Below are 21,865 nucleotides of genomic sequence, written 5' to 3'. Positions count from 1 at the left end.
ATTTCTGGGGAGGTGGGGATTGGAGGCTGAATCTACCACCAGCAGCTGATGATGTGATGAGCCATGCTTATGGAACGGGACCTTGATAAAAACCCAAAAGGTGAGGTCAGGAGAATTTCCAGGTAGCGGAGCAAGTGACCATGGGAGCCTCCAAACTCCACGAGGACCCTGTTCTGTGAACCTCTTCACTTGGCTACTGATTCATACTTGCTAACATCCTCTGTGATAAAGTGGTAATTTAGTGATTAAACGGGTCTGCTGAGTTCTGTGGGCCACTTCAGCAAATTAACCAAACCCAAGCAGAGGGTTTTGAGACCCTGTAGTCGAAAGCCAGTGGGTCAGGCGTACAGATGATGACTGGGCTTGTGACTGGCATGTGAAATCCAGTCAGGGTGTTGTGGGTACCTCCAAGTTGTAGGCGGTTGGGCAGATACACAGCCTGGACCTGTGACTATGAAATGTGGCCAGTCCTGTGGGACTGAGTCCTTGACTTGTGGTGTCTGATGCTGCCTCTGGGTAGCGAGTGTCACGGGTGAGTTGATCTGCAGGACACCCTGCTGGGGTCAGAGAATTCCTCAGTGATGTGACCCCACACACAACCCACATTGGAATTGGGTGTAGAACCCTTTTAGGAGTTAAAAAATGGCACAGTTAATGAACGAATATATATAACTTGAGATTTTTAAAAGGCTTAATATGCGAGGGTGAGCAGAGGTACCCCTCTGGCTGAAATCCATCCATCCCTACGATGGGATCAACTCATGCACAGTGAATGGCCACAGACCTTTTCCTGTTTTTACTAGCGGAAGGGGGTGGGAGGAAGGAGGGGGATGATGGGAGAGGCAGGATAAGAGGAGATGAAGATACTAGCTCATAAATTAGGGCAGCGGATGGGAAAGGGGCCAAAAACAGGAAGAAAGGAAAGGCAAATTGTGCTGACTTCTCCAGTCTGCCTCCTGGTGACTCTTAACAGCCTTGAACTAGGTTGGAATGAACAAAAGCAATTCTCAGAGGACTTCATTTTCTGAAATTACAGTTTAACATGATTTATGAAGCTTCTTGTTATAAATATGCTTGAGTCAAAGGATATTTGTCACATCAAAGCATTAGAATCATAGAATTTTTAAAGACAGGAAAAATATGCAGACCATTGACTCAGGCTTCTGGCTCGGGGTCCCTAAATCCTTGTCTCCACAGACAGACACTCCAGAAAGATTTCACTGAGAAACTAAAAGAATGAGGCCCTTCTCTCCAGGTGGATAATTAAAATGTGTTAGGCTTTCCAAATGGCTCAGTAGGTAAAGAATCCACCTGTGAATGCAGGAATCAAAGGAGACACGAGTTCAATCCCTGGGTAGGGAAAAATTCCCCAGAGGAGGAAATGGCAACCTGCTCCAGTATTCTTGCCTGGAAAATTCCATGGACAGAAGAACCTAGCTGGCTACAGTCCCTGGGGTCACAATGAGCTGAACACAATTGAGCAGAGCAACCACAGTGTTTCAGAGAGAAATGAAGAATTGCTAGGCAAATACTGTCCAAAGATTTAAGGTAATTGGAAGAGTGGCTTTTTTTTTTTTTTTTACCCTGGAATGCCATAGTTTATTTACTGGTCTTAGTGTCAGGGCTCTATAAGCACTTTTTCTTGTGATTATGCCTCTTCCCTGCCCCCTTTAAAAAAAAAAACAAAAAACTTTTTATTGTGGAAAGTTTCACACATATGTAAGGGTAGGAAGAAGTGTTTAATAAACAGCCTTGTACCCAATCACCCAGGTTCTCTGAGACTTTTTCAGCTACTTTGCCAGTGAGTTTTATGTTTAAAAAATACACAGATGATTAATGACTAATTTTATGCTGTTCATCAAGATCATCATTTTGGCAATCATTTTTAACCAATTTGTTTTAGGGTTAAAAAAAAAAAGAACTTCAGATGTTCCATTTGGTTTAGGAACTAGCAAGATTTTAATTTCCAATTTCCAAAGCTACTGAATATTTGGCTAATTAATCCTAACATCTGATTATGAAGGACAAGAAGAAAGAACATAAAGTTTCAAGTATAACATTAAAAGTTCTAGAATAGTAATCCAGCTGCATTTTAATCTCCTGTGGTACAGACTTCAGGAAGCACATGAAACAAAACCTTCAGAAAGAAACCATTGAAGCTAGTGTCCAAGAATGCTAATGGTCCTTAAGCTTCCAAAGGGCAGTCCACTCCCACAATGCACCGGGCTGGTCTGTGTGCTGGCAGAAGCGATGGTATACTTCCAGATTAGGTACCAGGTTACCACACTTTCCAGCCTGATCATCCTCCCTTTCCCTCTCAGATCACCTGCTCTCAGGAGAAAGAGAGCGAGCTCCCAAGTTGTGAAGAGTCCTGTAGGGCGGCCACTTGGTAAGGACTGAGGCCTCCACCCAACAGCCATGTGAGTGCCCCACCCTGGGGCAGTGACCACAACCTCGGCAGAGACGCTGAACAAAAGCACCCAGCCAGGCTGTTCCCAGATTCCAGAAACTGTATGATTATGAATGTCTGTTGTTTCAAGCTGCTAAATTTGGGGCAATTTATTACACAGCACTAGAAAATTCATTCAAAAGATAAACTTTAGAGGTAGGCAGTCACACAAAGCCAAACTACTCTATTTCCTTCAACTCATATACCAAGCAAAATTACATAGCTTGGAGAACCAATATTTTAATTTGGATCAGATTGAACTTAATATTCTGTATGTCAATTCCCAACCAGTGGGCCTAAAACATACTATATTAAAATTGCCCACAAGGTACTGACAAAAGCAACAAAGAACAACAACGTACTAGCAATTACCTATTTTTTTAAGTTGTTTTTTTTTTTTTTTAATGTGGACCATTTTAAAGTCTTTATTGAATTTATTACAAGATTGCTTCTACTTTATGTTTTGGCTTTTTGACCACGCAGCATGTGAGACCTTAGCTCCCCAACCAGGGGAGCTGCATTGGAAGGATAAGTCTTAACCACTGGACCACCAAGGAAGTCCCTAACAATTATCAATTAATAACACCTGTTTCTGCATTTAGGTTTCAATTTTTCTAATGGCAAAAACTCAAAGATTTGTCTATAGCAGTAACAGAGAACACCCAGGAAAACGACAAGCACTTGCTTTTTTTTTTTTTAAGGGTAACATAAACATGAAATTGAGACCGGGCTTGCATTCTGTGGTTGCTATGGTAACCACAAGCACCTACCCTCTTTGACAAGCAGCATTCACATTCTCTTCCATTCTTCCTACTCTCACTCACCCAAAAGCTCCCACGTCCTCTTGCCTTCTTTGCCTCTCTACTTTTTGGACCATCCAAGAATATGTACATACTCACCCATATTTGTATTCACAGGAACCAAAAAATGAGGAGCAAAAGGAGACAGCTCATGGTCAAGTGTCCAAGACCAGATACTCAGCTGCCATTAGTCAGATCAGGGGGTCTGTGTGAGCAGACATCTAATGCTCAATGAATACCAGTTTCCTTCCTCCTCCTCACCTCCCCCCAGGCTTCCCGGTATGGTGAGAATAGCTTCATTTTCTCTGGTACTTGCTCAGTTCTCCTTCATTCAGACTCCTCAGCAACTTGCATTCACTTCAGAAAAACATCCAATGGGCTGTTTGTTGAGAGGTACAGGCAGCCCCCAACTTAGGAGGTAACCTACGATTTCTCAACTTTATGATAGTATAAAAGCAATATATGTTCAGTAGAAACCATACTTCAAATTTTGAATTTTGATCTTTTTCTGGGCTAGCAATATACAGTAAGATACTCTCTTGTGTGAAGACAACCTATATAGACATATCTCCCCAAAAGATATACAGATGGCCAACCAGCACATGAAAAGATGCTCAACATTGCTAATTATTATAGAAATGCAAATCAAAGCTACAATCATCTCACACCAGTCAGAATGGCCATCATTTAAAAGTCTACAAATAATAAAATGCCAGAGAGGGTGTGGAGAAAAGGGAACCCTCTTACACTGTTGGTGAGATTATACATACATTGGTGCAGTCACTATGGAAAACTGTATGGAGGTTCTTTAAAAAGCTAAAAATAGAACTACCATATGATCCAGCAATCCCACTCCTGGACATATATCCAGAGAAAACTAATTCAAAAAGATACAGGCACTCCTATGTTCACAGCAGCACTATTAACAATAGCCAAGGCACGGAAACAAGCTATATGTCCATGGGAAAATGAATGGATACAGCAGATGTGGCACATATATACAGGGGAATACTACTCTGCCATAAAAAGAATGAAATAACCTCATTTGCAGCAACATGGACAAACCTAGAGATTATCATACTAAGTGAAGTAAGACAGACAGAAAAAGACAAATACCACATGATATCAGTTATGGGGGGATCTTAAAGAATAATACAAATGAACTTATATTCAAAACAGACCCACAGACATAGAAAACAAACTTACGGTTACCAAAAGGGAGGGTGAGGTAGGGGAGGGAGGGGAAGGGGAGACAAATTAGGAGGTTGGGATTAACATATATACGCGACTACATGTAAAGCAGATAAACAACAAGCTCCTACTGTATAGCATAGGGTACTTATATATCCAATATCTTGCAGTAACTTTTAATGGGAAAAATCTGAAGATGAATATATATATGTAAGTATATGTGTGTGTTAGTCGCTCAGTTGTGTCCAACTCTTGCAATCCCACAGTCTGTAGCCTACTAGGCTCCTCTGTCCATAGAATTCTTAGGCAAGAATACTGGAGTGGGTAGCCATTCCCTTCTCCATATATGCATGTATATATGTGTATATATTTTTTATGTGTGTGTATATATATATGTATCACTGTGCTGTACACCTGAAACCAACACAACATTGTAAACCATCTATACTGCAATTAAAAAGAAAGACCCTCTCCTGTGATGATGGGCCACAGCCCCATTCAACATAGGATCATGAGGGTGAACAACTGATACAGAACAGTCCATACCCTCCAAACCCACAAAGCCAGTCTGCCTTCCACTCTGAATACAGAATTCAATAGGTTACATTAGATATTCAACACTACAAGACAGGCTTTGTGTTAGGTTATTTTTTTCCAAATGGAGGCTGAGGAGTGCTCTGAGCAGGTCTAAGGTGGACCAGAATAAGCGATGAGGTTCAGAAGTGTATTAAATGTATCTTTGACTTATGATATTTGTAACCTATGATGCGTTTACCAGGACATACCTCACCCTAAACCAAGGGCGATCTGTAATTGGAGCCAGTGAAAAGTGGGCCTCTTGCTATCACCCTGAGACAAGTTACAACTCCTGGGGCTACTTAGTACTGTCCTTCTAGGTTGTTACACTGTCTCCACATTTAGCTTTCAGAAAACAGCTCCAATTATGTTTCTAACATCCACAAATCCACTAAGTGGATAAGAATTTAGTAACTGAATGCAAAGAAGTATTGTGGGATGGGGTGATGTAGCACAAAGAATTGTCTCAACTGGGTGATTTAAAAATTTCCAGCATCTCAAGCTAATCTTGGGCCAAGGCAAGAACCTTGAATTAAGGCAAGAAATCAGAACTTTTACACTTCTTCCACCTTCTACCAAGACTCACTGAAACCAAATTTACAGCTCTAATTCTCTTTTCCTATCTTTAGATGTCCAGTCCTATATCTCCCACCACACACACACACACACACACAATAAAGTGTCTAATTAACTTATCCCTCCACTCTTTTTCACACTAAATCTTGGGAAAGGTTCTACTCCTTTGGCATAGTTGGGAAATCTTGCTCATATCTCAGATCAGAATACCCACTGTTTCCAGGGGAAAATAACATGAATAGAAAGGAAGGAAAGACCCAGATGGGGTCAGAAGACAGACTAGCTGTCCCAACTGAAACCACACAGAAGAGATGTGTGTCCGTGGCCTTTTTCCCACCCCAACAACCATCTACCCCCACTACCACAAACAGCACCTCAAACATTCCTTACTTTGTTTAATACTAACAAGTAGGTCAGCTATTATCACCTTTTCACAGCTGTGGACTCTGCAGCACAGAGAAGGGCAAAGCCCTGCTCAAGATCACACAGCAAATCAAGTTTCAGAATCTGGACCCTCCTGTTCTTCCCAATTTTCAATGCTACCTTTCATGCTCAGCCCATATCTGATATTCCAATGATACTGCTCCAGGTTGAAGGACCATTGCCTTAAATTGTTTGAATTCTTACATCCAAGAATCTTACTGTCGTGCTTATAACATGGGTCATTCACCCAGTGAAAAGATACCCTATCCCCTCCGATCATTAGTACCCACTATCCATCCTCAAAACCTAATCCTCCCCCCACCCCGCCCCAAATGAGGTTAGGAGACCAGGACAAAGTAGAAAGTTCACTGTTCTACGAAGGTTGAGACCAAGTCACAGATAACTCCAATGAGAGCAATCAGCCAAGTCTCCCTCACTGGCAATTCTAAATGAGTCCGCCAGACAGGAGAGCTTCCCTCCACAAGAATCACCTGAAAGCAACGAAGTTCATCGTTTCTAGATTTACCTGAAAAAGAACACGGATACGAGCCTGGGTGCAGCTGTTGCTGCCACTAGCCGTCTGAATCCACCACGGATGACCTCCTAGACCTACCGGGGGCGAGAAGAGAAGCACGGGCAGGTTCAGGTGCGCCCGAGGAGAAGCCGCCCAACGCCGGGCCCTCTCGGGAAGGAGCCACGGGTAGGGGCAAACTCAAGCTCGTCTGCAACACAGGACCAAACCAAGTCCGCAAAGAGACCACACGACTTCCGAAGAGCGGCCCCGGGTCAGTCTACGGCCAAGTTCCGAAAGCACTAACAAGTTTTTGCAACATTCACAGACTCGCCCAGACCACAGCAGCGACTAAGGGCCTGAGGAAGTGGACCATCCTTGGCAGGAGGCCCGAAGGGCAGGAAATGGAGGCAGAGGCCACTTGCAGGAAAAGGGAAGAAGTGGCAGGCTCGGGGGTTGGGGGGAGGGGGGAAAGGCGGGGCGCCGCCCCTTTTTCCTCCGCCCCAAGCGGGTCTGGGACGATACCCACCCCAATCCTCGTCCGAGTAGGGCCGCCACCGCCAGGTCGCCCTTGGGCCACAGACCTGCGCGGAACTGGGAGTAGAGGCCACTGGCCCGGGACGCGCACCCGCTCCCCGCGCGCGCCCCACTTAGCCTGAGGGGGGCCCCCTGGAGCGCGGACACCCTTACCTGGGACCCTTCCCGCGCCGCCTGGCCGTCCGCACCCGCCCCTGCCCTTAAACCGGCTCCGCCCGCTTCTTCGCCTCCTCTGGGGGCCGGACCCCAGCCGGGCCCCGCCGATTTGTCATTGAGCAGCCTGCCGGCTTCCCCACCCCTGAGCGCGCGCCCGGCGTCGCCTAGGCAACCCCGCCCCTCCAGAGCGCGTCCTGCCTTCCGCTCCTGCCCGACCCCCCCGGAGGCCGCGCCCCTCGCGAGCGTAGTAGCCAATCTGAAGCGGAACTTCCAAGCCTAGGGCGGGAAGGGCGGGCTCGACACCCTGGCCCCGCCCACCTCCGCTTCTTCCTGTACAGGGCGGACGCGCTGCACGTGACCGCTGCTGAGGTGAAGGAATCCCAGCCGGTCTGGGGACGCTGGGTGTGGTGGCCAGGGTGTTCCCGCCGTGGGTTTAGGTCAGGGCGAGGCCAGAGCCCTGGAAAGCATAAGGGAGGGTCAGGCCTGATATAGAGAAACCAAAGTAAATCACGATGCGGCGGCGCGGGACGCGCGGACCAGGGCATCCCGAGGCGGGACCTCCGCCTGCCGCCGGGACTCGCCAGGCTGATAACACCCCATTAGCAGTAATGCGGCTGTCGGTGCCAGAATAACTTGGCCCAGGTGACGTACAGGGGCTGGAATTCTCACCCCAGCCGTAGCCTTGATGCAGCAAGTTCAGTGGGCCGATAGGTTTTACACCCACAGTATGTCCCCGTTAAGGTCCTCCAAAGCCGGGGAACTTGTTCTTTGCATCCAAATAGGGTTTGGGTTGATTTTCCTAACCGCCCATTCCTAGAGCTGAGTCCTACCCTCACTCCACTTGCCTCCGTAGGATTTTTGGCCCCACTGGTCCCACAAAAACCTCACGGCATGTCCATCACACACCCTAAAGCAATTACTTGTTTAAATGGCCGCTTAAAGGTTCGTCTAGTCAAGGCTATGGTTTTTCCTGTGGTCATGTATGGACTGTGAAGAAGGCTGAGCGCCGAAGAATTGATGCTTTTGAACTGTGGTGTTGGAGAAGACTCTTGAGAGTCTCTTGGACTGCAAGGAGATCCAACCAGTCCATTCTGAAGGAGATCAGCCCCTGGGGTTTCTTTGGAAGGAATGATGCTAAAGCTGAAACTCCAGTACTTTGGCCACCTCGTGCGAAGAGTTGACTCATTGGAAAAGACTCTGATGCTGGGAGGGATTGAGGGCAGGAGGAGAAGGGGAAGACAGAGGATGAGATGGCTGGATGGCATCACTGACTCGATGGACGTGAGTCTGAGTGAACTCCGGGAGTTGGTGATGGACAGGGAGGCCTGGCGTGCTGCGATTCATGGGGTTGCAAAGAGTCGGATACGACTGAGCGACTGATCTGATCCATAATCTCTAGGGATGGAAACTATCTCTTGTTCAATTTTATATCCACAGTAGCTAGCATCGGTATAATTAATTCTTTCCTTACTGATAATTATACATCAGGGTGCTGTGTGTATTATGAGAGGCTTTGTGCTGTGATTAAATTGCTATGTATAAGCAACAAACAGATTCAGGCAGTCTATCAAGAGCTGAAGCAAAAAGCACAGAAGCTTTTACTTAGTCTTTAAGGGGCTTAACAACAACAAAATGTCATGAGACTATCCTAGTGTTACCCTACTATCTTAAGTAGTCTGTTTTGTCCTTCTCATACACATTAGTCTTATATGTGTGTGTGTGTGTTGCTCAGTCATGTCCGACTCTTTGTGACCCTCATGGACTGTAGCCCACCAGGCTCCTCTGTCCATGGAATTCTCCAGGCAAGAATACTGGAGTGGGTTGCCATTTCCTTCTCCATAAAGTCTTATTTTGCCTGCTCATTATATGACAGAAATTCTGCTGGATGCTATGAGGGATAAGGTAGGAGACTTCACAAAAAGGATAAAGATAATAATACTAAGTGAAGTTAGTCAAAGACAAATGCCATATGATATCACTTTTATATGTGGAATCTAAATTTGTGACACAATTGAACAGAAACAGACATAGAGAACAGATTTGTGGTTGCCAAGGGGATGGAGTGGGAGTTTGGGGTTAGCAGATGCAAAGAATTATATACAGAATGGATAAACAGCAAAGGTCCTGCTGTATAGCAAGGGAGCTATAGTCAATATCGTGTGATAAACCATAATGGAAAAGAATACGAAAAAAAATGTATACACCTGCATAAATGAGTCAGTTTGCTGTACAGTAGAAATTAAAACAATGTTGTAAATCAACTATTCTTCAATAAAATAAATTTTAAAATAAAAAATTTTTAAAAACAGAAGCTGTCTAGTATTTATAACCTAGAAGGGGAATCAGATGCAAACTTTTCCTATAAAGTAATGACTAAGCGCACAGGTTTAGAATCAGGAAGCATAGATTCAGAGGAAAGCTCTATCACAGAACTAGCAGTGACGTAATTAGGAAGTTAGCCTCTGGACCCTGCAGACGTGAGGATATAAATGTGATTACTTGTACAGCTCTCAGTACAGTGCCAGGGACTTGATGAGTGCTTAACAAACATTAGCTTCAACCGTGATGGCCACCAAAGGCCAAGACGTACTACTACTAAGTCATTTCAGTCGTGTCCGACTCTGTGCGACCCCATAGACTGCAGCCCACCAGTCTCCCCCGTCCCTGGGATTCTCCAGGCAAGAACACTGGAGTGGGTTGCCATTTCCTTCTCCAATGCATGAAAGTGAAAAATGAAAGTGAAGTCGCTCAGTAGTGTCCAACTCCTATTGACCCCATGGACTGCAGCCTACCAGGCTCCTCCATCCATGGGATTTGCCAGGCAAGAGTACTGGAGTGGGTTGCCATTGCCTTCTCCCCCAAGATGTACACTCAAGGCTATTATAGGACCCTTTAGGAAGAGCTGTCTCATAGAGGACACAGCCGGGGAACACATCCTACCGGGGATGAGCTCTGAGAGGTAACCTGCCTTGGAAGCTCTGAGACTGTTCCTGTCAGGTCTCAGGGGATTCCCTTATCTGCTGAGCTTCTCCGGAGGGAACCCTGACTCCCCACATGCCAGGGGCCTGAACAGCAGGGATACAAGATCCCCAGCAGGACCCTAAAGGTCACTCTCAGCTACAGAAAGAACATTCTAGATGCTCTCCCACCCCCACACCCCCCGCCCAAAAGCATCAGTTGAGTGTTGTGTGAGTCTTGAGCACCGTCTGACGTATATTTGCACTTCTCCTTCCCAGGTGCTGGGGAGCCTTGACCTTCCAACTCCCTGTGCTTGAGTGACACTATGTCCCGAGTTCTCCACAGTGATTTGGAAGTGAAAGTGACACACAGATCATTTTGGGTTGGAGAATTTCTCAGTGAGAGACCCATCTCTATGGCCTTGGGAATGTCTGGGAGTGTGGCTGCTCCATCAGCCCAGGCCCCTGCAATGAGAGCAGCCCCTGCCCCACCCCCTGACCCCCAACCCCAACCTGCAATGAACATTTAGCGTGGCTGAGAAATAAACCTTTGTGGCTTGAAGGCACTGAGAGCTGCTGGGTGTTTGTTGGCTGCAAAGCTTAGCCTCCTCTGACTGATGCCAGGCCTTGATGTGTACCAAGCTAGGGGTGTACTGGCGGACGACTCAGATGAGAGAACCAGTGAACAGACAAGCGACTGGAGAATCCCAGATAATTCTAATTTAAATTAGATAACCAAATAATAAACTAAGTTAGATAATTAAATAACTCTAATTTAGAGTGAGTGATCAAGAAAAGTTCCTCTCAGGAGGTGACATTTTAGCTAGGACCTGAAGGATGCAAAGGAATCAATCCCAGGAAAGGTTGGGAGTGAGGGGAAGGAGAAACTGTTTTGAGAATAATAAGCTACACAAACTCCTAAGGCAGAAAAAAGTGTGGTCCTTTTGATAACAGACGGGAGGGTGGAGAGAAAGCTGTGGGCCAGGAGGGAAGTGAGACCACGAGAGGGCAGAGGGAGGCAGGGGCGTCCAGGTTATACGGAGACTGAATTTATTCCAACTGTGACACGAAGCCACTGAGGAGTTTCAAGCCAGAGGGTGACATGCTTTGATTTAGATTCTGGAAAGACCACTCTCACTGCTGTGTAGAGGATGGGCTATAAGGAGCAGATGTGGGCATGGGGGTTAGAAGGCTGTTACAGGGGTCCAAACAAAGTGAGGTCCACGGGCCCAGAGGTGGGAAGAGAAATCTGCCCTCAGGAAACTTGGGGAGACCGAAGGAGGAAGGGAGCAAAAGCACTGAAGACTAAAAAGAAGATCCTCCTGCCAACTCCCAGAAAAAGCAGAGGCAAGGCTGGAAGTTGGGACCCCCAGAGGTTGACCCCAGGGAGACGGGTGCTCAAAAGCCAGGCAGAAGGAGGGAGGCTATGGATCGAGCAGCTGGCCTATTTCCTAGAACATAAGCCAGCAGAGCTTATGTTCTGCCATGAGCTGCCGTGTTACATAAATAGATGGTATTAGAAAGAGTCTGACAGCATCCTGGTGGGCCCTGGATACTTGGTGACCACTTCCACTAGAAAAAGAGTGGAACTGCTGAGCTGTAGATGGTGAGGAGCCATTCTCACCTACTGAAGGTTACAGGAAGAATCTACTGTAAAAGCAAAACCAAACAAGGGTTCATCTCCAGCATTCACATCATCTTTCCTCTCTCTGTTTCCTCAGCTCTCAATGCCCTGTGCTTCCTGCTACCTCATCCTCTTCTCAGGAACAGGTCTCAGGGGCTCATTTGCATGCAGGAATAAATGACCAAAGACTGCTCCGCGGGTACCCACTCCTTCCTGGGGGTTTGCATAGTCTAAAACCAAAAGCTGAAGTCTTAGTCTTAGGGGAGGACCAGAGATCTTTAGTTTACACAACAAGGATGGAGTGACTTACCCCTCCCTGGGAAAAGATTTAAGCTCCTGGGTTCTCATTCAAGGTGCCAGTAATGCATTTTTGGGATCCTTTTCCAAAGCCTGGGGAGTAGTCCCAAGCCTTCTTGCCCTTGTAGCCTTCTGCTGGCAGCTACCAACAAAAGTCCCTGGCGCTTGCTTGTTCCTAAATGTATTCAAAATCTTGACTTGCGCGTTCAATTTAGTTCCTGTCATTGAAAAAGACTTCTCAGGTGTGATCTCTACCACTTTTGCCAAGTATTTTATCTAGAACCTCTCTTTCCCCATTACCACTTTCCTATGTGGTCTCTACAGCTCCAGCCCAGTTGCAGGAACTAACCAGGTGTCCCAGGAATTGCTCTGCAGGGAATTAGCTAGGGGAGATGTTTTCATCTTCCAGGAGAAATTAATCCACATGGGAAACATGTTAGAAAAAACTGATTCCTTGCTATTTTGAATAGTTGAATCAGTTGCACTTATCTTTCTGCCATCACAGCTTACCATGAGCTAGCTCCCTAGAAATGAAGACAAGTTTGTCTTGTCATTAAGTAATGTCTTCATCATTATGACTAAACCCCACCACATGCCAGCTCACGCTCTCCGCTTCCAACTTTGTGGACACGTGCTCTGTGCTTCTGAAACTGCACAGAAAACCACTGCCAAGATCCAGTACTGACCTCCAGGTAACCAGAGAAAAACCCCTGGAGAGTGAGTGCTGCTAGGCCCACAAGGGTGAGGAGAAAATGAGATCCAAGTGCCTGCATCCTGTGCTGAGCTCGATCCGCCACGGTCTCCCAGGAAGCCAGCCCCCTCTCACAGGATGAACATGCCCTGCCTCTCTCCCAGCCCAGACATTCTCCTGATCTGCATGAGACCCATGGAGCTAGCCAGCTCTGGGCAGCTAGGCATGCAGACAAGGACACGAGGACACCAAAACCTGAGTTAGGAAGAGGGATGAGGAAATAAGTGATGTCAGCTGTGTAGGGGAGCAAACTTTGCCAACCCAAAATGTGTCTCTTTGGCTTGAAGATTATTTTGAGCTAAAAACAGTCAAGGCCAAAGACTCTGACCCTCCCCCTAACTGCTTAAAAGAACTTAGATAGGGCTTCCCTGGCGGTTCAGGGGTTAAGAATCTGCCTTGCAATGCAGGGGACAGTGGTTCGATCCCTGGCCCAGGAAGATCCCACATGCTACTGGGCAACTAAGCCCGTGCACCACAATTACCAAGCCTGTGCTCTAGAGCCCGTGAACCGCAACTACTGAGCCGCAACTACTGAGCGCCCACTACATGGTGCAACTACTGAACCCCACGTGTCCTAGAGCCTGTGAACCACCACAGTGCACACAGCCTGTGCACCGCAACTCGAGAATAGCCTCAAGGCACCACAACTAAAGAAAGCCCACCTGCAACAATGAAGCTCAGCATGGCCAAAAAAAAAAAAAACAACTCAGATGGAGGAGGACCTGTTGCAGGATGACCCACCGCTATAGAAAAACACAGAACAGAGGACTTCTGCATCCCTATGTCACTGCACAGCTCAGCAGACATTTGTTTACCAAACATTTGCTCGTTTCATCTTCCTAGAAACTATACCTTCCTCCTCTCTGAAGTCCCCACCCTACCCCTTCTCCTCTAGAAAGGCTAACCCTCAACTACCTAACTTGTTCTGGGGCTCCACGTGCTTAGAGAGGCCCTGAATGTATGTAATTAAATTTCATTTCTCTTGCTAATCTCTCCCATGTCTAGTTAACTCTTAGACCAACCAGAACCTAGAAGGGCCAAGGAAAGTCTTTCCTCCCTAGCAGCTCAATGCCTTCCAGGGGCCTGCGCTGCGGAGCCTGTCCTTTGCTCTCTCATGCCCTTTGCTGTGGCCTATGGGGCTGCTATTCCTCACTTTATAGATGAGGACCTTGGGCCTCAGGAGCCCACAGGACCAAAGAGAAGAGCCAGGCTTGGTGCTTGGCCTTGACTGGCTCTGTTCTTGCCCTAGTGCAATCACAGCAATCCTGGTGAGGGGCCCCCCTCCTCTCTACTCCCACCCCCCAACCGCTGCCCCAGCAGTGTGATCCAGGGAACCCCAGGCCTTTTCGTTACCACCTGCCTGCTCCTGGGAGAGGGGCGGAACTGCACTTCAGCCCCTGCCCCAGCAGCTGGGGAGGGGCCCCACAGTCAACCTGCTCTTGCAGCCACTGTCACTCTGCCCCTCCCACCCATAAATGCCAATCCCCCACCCCTCCCCCGCCATGACTTTTTCATGGAACAAGACTTTTTTAACATGTTTTTCTTTTTTATGGATAGCCCCATCTCTTCCCTGCAGCTGTTCCAGAAAGCAGGACAAGGCTACCAGGTCAGAGGTCTGAGGGATGTGGGGTGACTGGCAGGGGATAAGGGACCCCTGAGCCGGGAGACTCTTGCTTTTGAAAGAAAGCTGACTATTATCAGCAGAATCACCCCCAGCCCCGAGTCTCTCCTCCAGAAGCAAGACCATCAAAATATTACAATGTCTGCTGCAGGGAACCTGGGTGTGGGCCCTGGTCTCAGCATGGCCAAAAAAACAACATCTCTGGGCTGGGGCTTGGGGAACAAGTCCCTTTTCTAGCATCCATTTTTCTGGGGAGTTTTAATTCTTTACAATGGCCAAGAAGAAACTGGGTAGACAGGATCACAATTAAAGCGGCAATGAGGTGAGTATGGCCCCAGGGCTGTAAAGCTGCAGGCTCCCAGGGAGGCTGGGCCCCCAGTGGGACGGTGAGAAGAAGATGGCAAGAGTCACACTCCCAGGACCTCCTTCCAAAACCCACGCAGGAGGCAAATCCAGCCACAGTGGGTGACACTCGGGCCAGAATCCGTAGGAAGTAACCTAGGGGGCTGTGCAGACCCCCTGCACACAGGAAGGGCCAAGCAGCCTGAGGCCAGATTCCTGCCTTCTGCCCCTTGGGCCACTGCCCTCACCTTAGACAGGCAGGAGATGAGGCCCAGAGCTCAGGAAGCCACAGGGGTGGATTTGAGGCCATGGGGAGCCTCTCAACTGAGACTGGGGCCTGCCCTGCCCCTCAGCTCTTCAGGCGAGCACATCACCAGGTCCGGGGCTGACTGGTTCACAACACCCTTTGGCGTCTTTCATGGAGCACACTCCAAGGGGGAGGTGAAATTTCCTATTCACAGGTAGGTCAGTGAGGTTCAGAGTTCAAACTAGCTGTGCCTCACAAGTCCACACACTCTTTATCCCAGTCCCATGGCAGCAAGGCTCTGTGACCTTGGCCAAGTCACCTCCCCTCTCTGGATCTTGGTTTCCTCTGTCTGGTGACAGTCTCAAGTCTGCCGAGCACCTGCTATGGGCCAGAGCTCTGCCAGACACCAGCTGTCAGGGAACAGTGTCTCTCACGTCCTCTGCTCTCACCCCTCCCGCGGGGGTGCCCACACAAGGTGGACACCACTCCTTTGGCAGAGCCAGCTCAGCTCCCTGCTGCTGAGGCCTCCCAAGACTCCTGGCCCCGCAATGTTCTGCTCCCATCTCATCACAGCCTGAAGTCTTCTCTAGGAGCTTTGTTAGAGGAGTGGCTGCCATCTAAACGCAAGGCTAGACAATCTCTCCCCATATGACCTGGTGCTGAAACACGGGAGATCAGGTCCTTTGGTTCACTGGAGGTCTGATGGCTGTTGTCAGCCACTCACATTTAAATATTAATTCCTTTAGTCCCTCCTACAGCTGAGATGTTAAACATCAAAGTGCCTGCTACAATGAAATGCTCGTTAACTAATGAATGGATGGATAGGAAGATGGATGGATGTGTGGGTGGGTAGATGGATGGGAGGATGGGTGGATGGATAGATGGATGGGTAGATGAGTAGATGGCTGGATGGTGAATAGATGGATGGATGGGTGGATGGGTAGATGAATGGATAAGCAGATGGATGGATGAGTGGATGAATGGGTGGATGGGTAGATGGATGGATGAACAGACAGTTGAGTGGATGGACAGGTGGGCAGATGGCTGGGTGTGTGGGTGGGTGGATGGATGGGAGGATGGGTGGATGAATGGGTGGATGGGTAGATGGGTGGGGATAGATGGGCAGGTAGTTGAGTAGATGGATGGGTAGATGAGTAGATGGATGGATGGACGCAAGAATGGATGGGTGGATGGAAGGATGGATAGATGAGTGAGTGGACAGATGGATGGGTGAGTGGACGGATGGGAAGATGGATGAATGAATGGGTGGCTGAGTGGATGGATAGGTGGCTAGATGGGTGGGAGGATGGATGGATGAGTGGATGGATGGGTAGATGGATGGATGAACAGATAATTGATTGGGTGGATGGACAAATGGGCAGATGGCTGGGTGTGTGGGTGGGTGGATGGATGGGAGGATGGGTGGATGGATGGGAGGATGGGTGGATGAACGGGTGGATGGGTAGATGGATGGATAGATAGATGTGTGGGTAGATGAGCAGATGGATGGATGGATGGATGGGAGGATGGTTGGGTGGATGGAGGGATGTGTAGATGAGTGGGTGGACAGATGGATGGGTGAGTGGATGGATGGGAGGATGGGTGAATGAATGGGTGGCTGGGTGGCTGGGTGGATGGATAGGTGGATAGATGGGTAGGAGGATGGATGGATGGGTGGATGGGTAGATGGATGGATGAACAAACAGTTGATTGGGTGGATGGACAGGTGGGCAGATGGCTGGGTGTGTGGATGAGGGAATGGAGGAATTGGAGGAATACGATTAGGAGGCTCCACGATGAGAGAGTGCCATTCACTGAACTGGGATGAGGCAGGTGTGAGGTGGTGGACACAAGAGAAGGGCAGCCAGAGGGTTGTCTGGAGGTGTTGAGATTACAGGCAGGAGACAGAGAAGACACATGACAGAGAAGGCACATGCAGCGACCAGCATGCCAGATCGGGAACACAGACCCCCAACGTTTCAACAGTGGCAGTCCTCCACTGCAGATCCTGCGTGGCACACACAGCAGCACGGCCTGCGGCCCATCTTACTCATACCTAGTGATTAGGGCCCCTGCTGTCGGCCTTGTCAACTCACATGGGGTGGTGGCTTGACCCAAGGCCACCACATATGTCTCAGCAGAGCTGTGACAGGCTGGGCCCAGGCTTTGATGACCAATGGCAGCAGGCCCCTGATCTGGAACACCCAGAGCATCCGTTCACTTGCCCCTCCCTCAGTGGACAAAGTCCCAAGACTACTAAGGCTGCAACATCAACTAGAGATGCAATATTGGGGGCATATCTATACTACAAATTATTCATTGGTGAAATTCAAAATCAGCTACGCATCTTGTATTTTCACTTGCAAAATGCGACAATGCTACCCAAGCCCAGGGGTCTCTGGGTGGGCAGATCTCAATGGTCCACACCCACCAATGTTGTCAAAGCCCCGGCTGCAAGGTTTGCTGAGAAGGCAGGCCTGGACAGAGTGACTCCCTCCCAGGGCATGCAAGAATCCCCCCCAGCAAGGATAGCAGGGTTCAGTGAGATGGTGTGCGGCAGCCCTACCCCTCAGGAAGGTGGATGCAGGGAGGCACCCTCCAGGTCTTATCCAATCCCAGCCCCTCCTCTAAGACTAACTCTCCTGGATTCAGGCCTCTCTGATCTGTGCACACATTTTCACCACCAATTGCATGGCTCCTTGTACTCTTCTGCTGTCCTTTAGGTTGGAGAAGCCCCAACTGAAATCATTAGACCCCAGAAGACTGAGTGCCTGATGCTACAGCCCAGAGTGATGCGCTGAAGCCAGCTCTCAGTCAGAACATAAGGCTGACTTATATCCTGGCCTGCAGCAGAGGGACCTCAAGCAAAGCATGTCAGGGCTCTGAGCCTCAGTTTTCCTGTCTGCAGGAGAGTCAGCTAACACAAGTAACACAAGATATGGGGTAGAGGGGAGAGTTAAATAACACAATGCAGAGAGCTTGCTGCCAATCTGGCCTGTAGGAGGCCTTGGTTCACATCCATTTCCTATATTTTGTTTTGAATTAATTTATTATTTTTTAACTGTGGTAAAATACACACTATAGGGGACTTTCCTAGTGGCCCAGTGGTTAAGTCTCTGCCTTCCCATGAAGCAGGTATGGGTTTGCTCTCTGGTTGGGGAACTAAGATCTCACATGCCACACAGCCAAAAAAAAAAAAAAACATAAAAAAAACAAAATACACACTATAAAATTCACCATCTCAACCATCAACCATTTTTAAATGCACAGTTCAGTGGCACTAAGCACATTTACATTCTTGTACAGTCATCACCACCATCCATCTCCAGAACTCTTCCCATTAAACAGTAACTCCCAGGACCCTCCTCCCCACCAGCCCCTGGCTCCCACCCCTCTTAGGGCTTAGCTCCAGGGGGAGCTATGCCTCTATGGATCTGACTCCTATAAGGGGTCTTGTGTAAATGGAATCACACAGTGTCAGTCTTTTGTAACTGGCTCCTTTCACTTCCTTTAACATCCTCAAGGTTCATCCATGTAGTAGCATGTGTCAGAATTTCCTTTCTAAGACTGAGTAGTATTCTATTACATACATATAATAACCATATACATATATATGTATATAGTTATTTCATTCATCCAACAGTGGACACTTGGGGGCGCTTCCGCCTTTTGGTTATTATGGATGCTGCTGCTGTGGACACAGCTTTCAAATATCTCTTTGAGACCCTGCTTCCAAATCTTTAGGTTTCACACCCAGAAGTGGAATTGCAATCATACGGTACTTTTTAACTTCTTGAGGGACCTCATGCTCTTTTCCACAGTGGGTGCACCATTTACATTCCTGCATAAGTGTGGAAGGGTTCCACTCTCTCCACAGCCTCGCCCACCCTTACTTTCTGCTTTTTCATAGTCGTTATCCTAGGGGCTTGAGGGGAGCCAGTTCCCCCTATTTCTGGACCTGCTCCCAGCAGGAAGTTGTGGTTGTTAGTCCTGTCAATCTGTCCTGAGCTTCCTCCCCTGGTACTCTGGGTCCCTGGGAGGCAAACAGACTTTCTCTCTCCCTGCGAGGACCACTGACTTTGCTCCTAGTTCCCCAGAGGGATCTTCTCGCTCCCCTTGGAGCTAAGCCCTCACTGTCCCACCCAAAAGCAGTCGGAGTAGCAGCTGGAAGTCCCACCATAAGGACACCATTTCCCCAAGTCCCCAGCACTCACACTCAATGCCTGGAAGCCACCCCCTCACTAACCCAGCAGCACACAGGGCAGAAGGCACGACCATGGCTGGCATGTGGTCAAGGTAAACACTACTGGAGGGAAGGGCCTGGAATGATCCAGAACAAGATTGGGAAGGGGGCCTGTGTGTATCCTGCTGTTCTTTACATTAAGGGGGATGCTTCAGCAGGACTTTGGAGCCACGGAGACCTGGGTTCAAATCCCAGCCCTACCAATACCTGCTGTGTGACGCCACGAAAGCCCCTTCATCTCTCTGGGCTTCTCCCTGTGAGAAGGCCAACACCTAAATCCCAGGGGCACCACGCAGCCTGGCACTCGCTGCACCCACCCGCCTGCCTCTGTTTCACACAGAAACTGCCCTCTGCCCACTCTTACCACCAGCTGCCGAAATCCTCCTCCACGTTCAGACCATCAGAAGGAGCAAAGCGCTAGACTGGAAGGATAACACCCTCCTCCTCTGACTTGGGCTGGCCGGTTCCAAAGGGGAAAAAACAAGCCCTCTGCAGCCCCACCTCCACTTCATCCTTTCTTTGTGTTCGGGCTTCTAAGGAAACAAAGGGTCCCACGGTGGTTTCCTTCCAGGGTCCCCCCTCCCTCCCAAAATTCCCCAAAGGCTGCCAAACTCGGTGAGAAGAAAAGTAAACCATTTCCTGGAGGAGGCCAGCACATTTCAGACATGGAACAGACACGGCTGCCCCTGTGGTCACCCCCTCAGCCCCTCCACCTTTAGACACACGTCACCTGGGCCACACACCCATTAGCACGTGGCCTCCCGGAATGTGCTGAGATGCCCAAAGATAACGTGATGGGAGTGGAGACAGTCACCCCCACCAGGCTTGTTGCTCCTGCCCCCACCAAATCCTGGACCCCAAACATATGAGGGGCAGGGGTAGACATGATCGGGCACTCACTGAACAACCGGAGACTCCAGCATCCAATAAGCAGTCATTTCATGATGCTATGCCAACCACATGCCAGTGGCTGGGCACTGTGCCGGGAATTCAGGCCCCTGGGGCCGGGGGGAGCCTAGGGATAGGGACCCAGAGAAGGCGCCACCTGCTCTGCCCCTTCCCCTTTCCCCATGTGACTGGTGCTCAAAGCTCTGCCCACTGGAGCTGAGACAGCAGGGAAAGCAGGCAGAAAAGTGAAGTCCAGAAAGCAGCCGGCACCCAGTAGACAGACACAGAGGGTGTTGGGGTAGGACTGGAATTCAACCCAAGCAAGTGGGCAGGCACAGGGGAAGGGAAGCTGGGGTCCTTCCATCTTCCTTCCCTAGTCTGAGTACAAAACATCTCTGGAAAGGGCTCCAAATGCTCCCCTTTTCATCCCAGGATGGGTGACAGGGGCAGGAAGGCCTGGACCAGAGTCTCTCCCAAAGCCTCCAGTCTCTTCCCCTTTCCCCTCCTTCCACTCCCTCCTGCCCCTCCACAATCAAGGCCTGGCCTTGTCCCCTCAACAACTTCCAAGACCTCCTTGTCTCCCAGGCAAGTCCCAGATCCCAGCCTCCTCCTGCTCCCTGATAGCACCCAGCACCCGGAGGGGCACCCCTGTCATTCACCCCCCTCCGCCTCCCTTCCCTCCCCTGGAGCTCCCCATTATCTACTCCTCAGTCCTGGGAGAGGTGAGGTGCCCCCTCCTCCAGTGTCTTCCACCTGAGTGGCCTCACGCCTGGTGTAGAGCAGGAAAGACTGATGGCTTTATTTAGCACCTATTGTGTGCTGGTGCTTCCACGAAGGTCACGGCAAACAATCTTCATACTTGATTCCCGACATGGTACTGTCCCATCTTACAGAGCAGGAAACCAAGGTCTTGAATGAGGAGCAGGTTTCAGAGAACTTCAGGGCGAAGTGGAAATGCAGCAGAATGAAGCAGGCGGCCAGGTGTGTCCCATGGCAGGTGGAGCTTTGCAGAACCAGGCTAGAAAAAGCAAAGAGGATCCTGCCAAACACAAGGGTGGGAGAGGAGGAGGAAGGCACTGGAGGCCGGGGTGCTAAGAGAAACAAAGGCTGGGGGTGGGGAAGCCCAGGAAGGGGCGGGCAAGGCTGAACAGGGCTGTCTCAGAGAAATTGGAATGGCTTTATCAAGTCCAGCAGGGCAATGACGGCACGCTGTGGACACAGGGCAATGTGGGGGCAGTGGGAGGTGGTGTTTCAGAGTTGGGGAGCTCTTGCTGACAACCCCACATGGAAAGCCCTGCCCAGGGGGCTGCGGGGCCAGCAGGAGAAACCCGAACATCCCAGCCTCCAGAGATGGCTCTGGAAGGCAAAGCCACTATCACCACCCTTCCACAGCCCATCTCTGCCTCCCCCAGGAGTCCTCCCACGCTCAGTAACCTCTGACTCAGCTTCTCTCATCTTCGGCCCTGGTCTCTGTGACTGCAGTCAGAGCTCCTATGAGGGGTGTATGTTGGGGGTGGGGGTGGGGGAGTGTACCTATCTGTACACAGGCATGAGCCAGGGTGGGCCTGGTGGACTCTTTCGCTGAGGCCCACCCACCATCTGTACCCAGCTCTGGCTTCAACAAGCTCAGCCCCCTGACTGGTTGCAGCAGAAGTCCCTGCACCCCTACCTCTCTG

At 49.3% G+C, this 21,865-nt stretch overlaps 1 protein-coding gene across 8 annotated transcripts in view; it reads right to left on the bottom strand.

Annotated features, from left to right (window-relative positions):
• The window catches only part of RALB (RAS like proto-oncogene B), a 75,144-nt gene that overhangs the window by 40,964 nt on the left and 12,315 nt on the right, over window positions 1-21,865 (bottom strand). The window contains exon 3 of one of the 8 annotated variants that reach the window (XM_061439958.1): window positions 19,666-21,207. The exons of 3 other annotated variants lie outside the window; for them this stretch is intronic. The gene's annotated coding sequence lies outside the window, so the exon portion shown is untranslated. Of the gene's footprint in view, window positions 1-6,541; window positions 6,912-7,216; window positions 7,459-7,537; window positions 7,677-19,665; window positions 21,208-21,865 lie in introns of those variants that run through there. 4 more of the 8 variants (XM_061439946.1, XM_061439941.1, XM_061439951.1 and 1 more) reach the window with 4 other exon arrangements.

Source organism: Bos javanicus, chromosome 2 (genome assembly GCF_032452875.1).
Source record: "Bos javanicus breed banteng chromosome 2, ARS-OSU_banteng_1.0, whole genome shotgun sequence".
NCBI classification, from domain to species: domain Eukaryota; kingdom Metazoa; phylum Chordata; class Mammalia; order Artiodactyla; family Bovidae; genus Bos; species Bos javanicus.
Note: the sequence above shows the minus strand (reverse complement) of the source record. Positions and strands in the feature narration are given on the sequence as shown.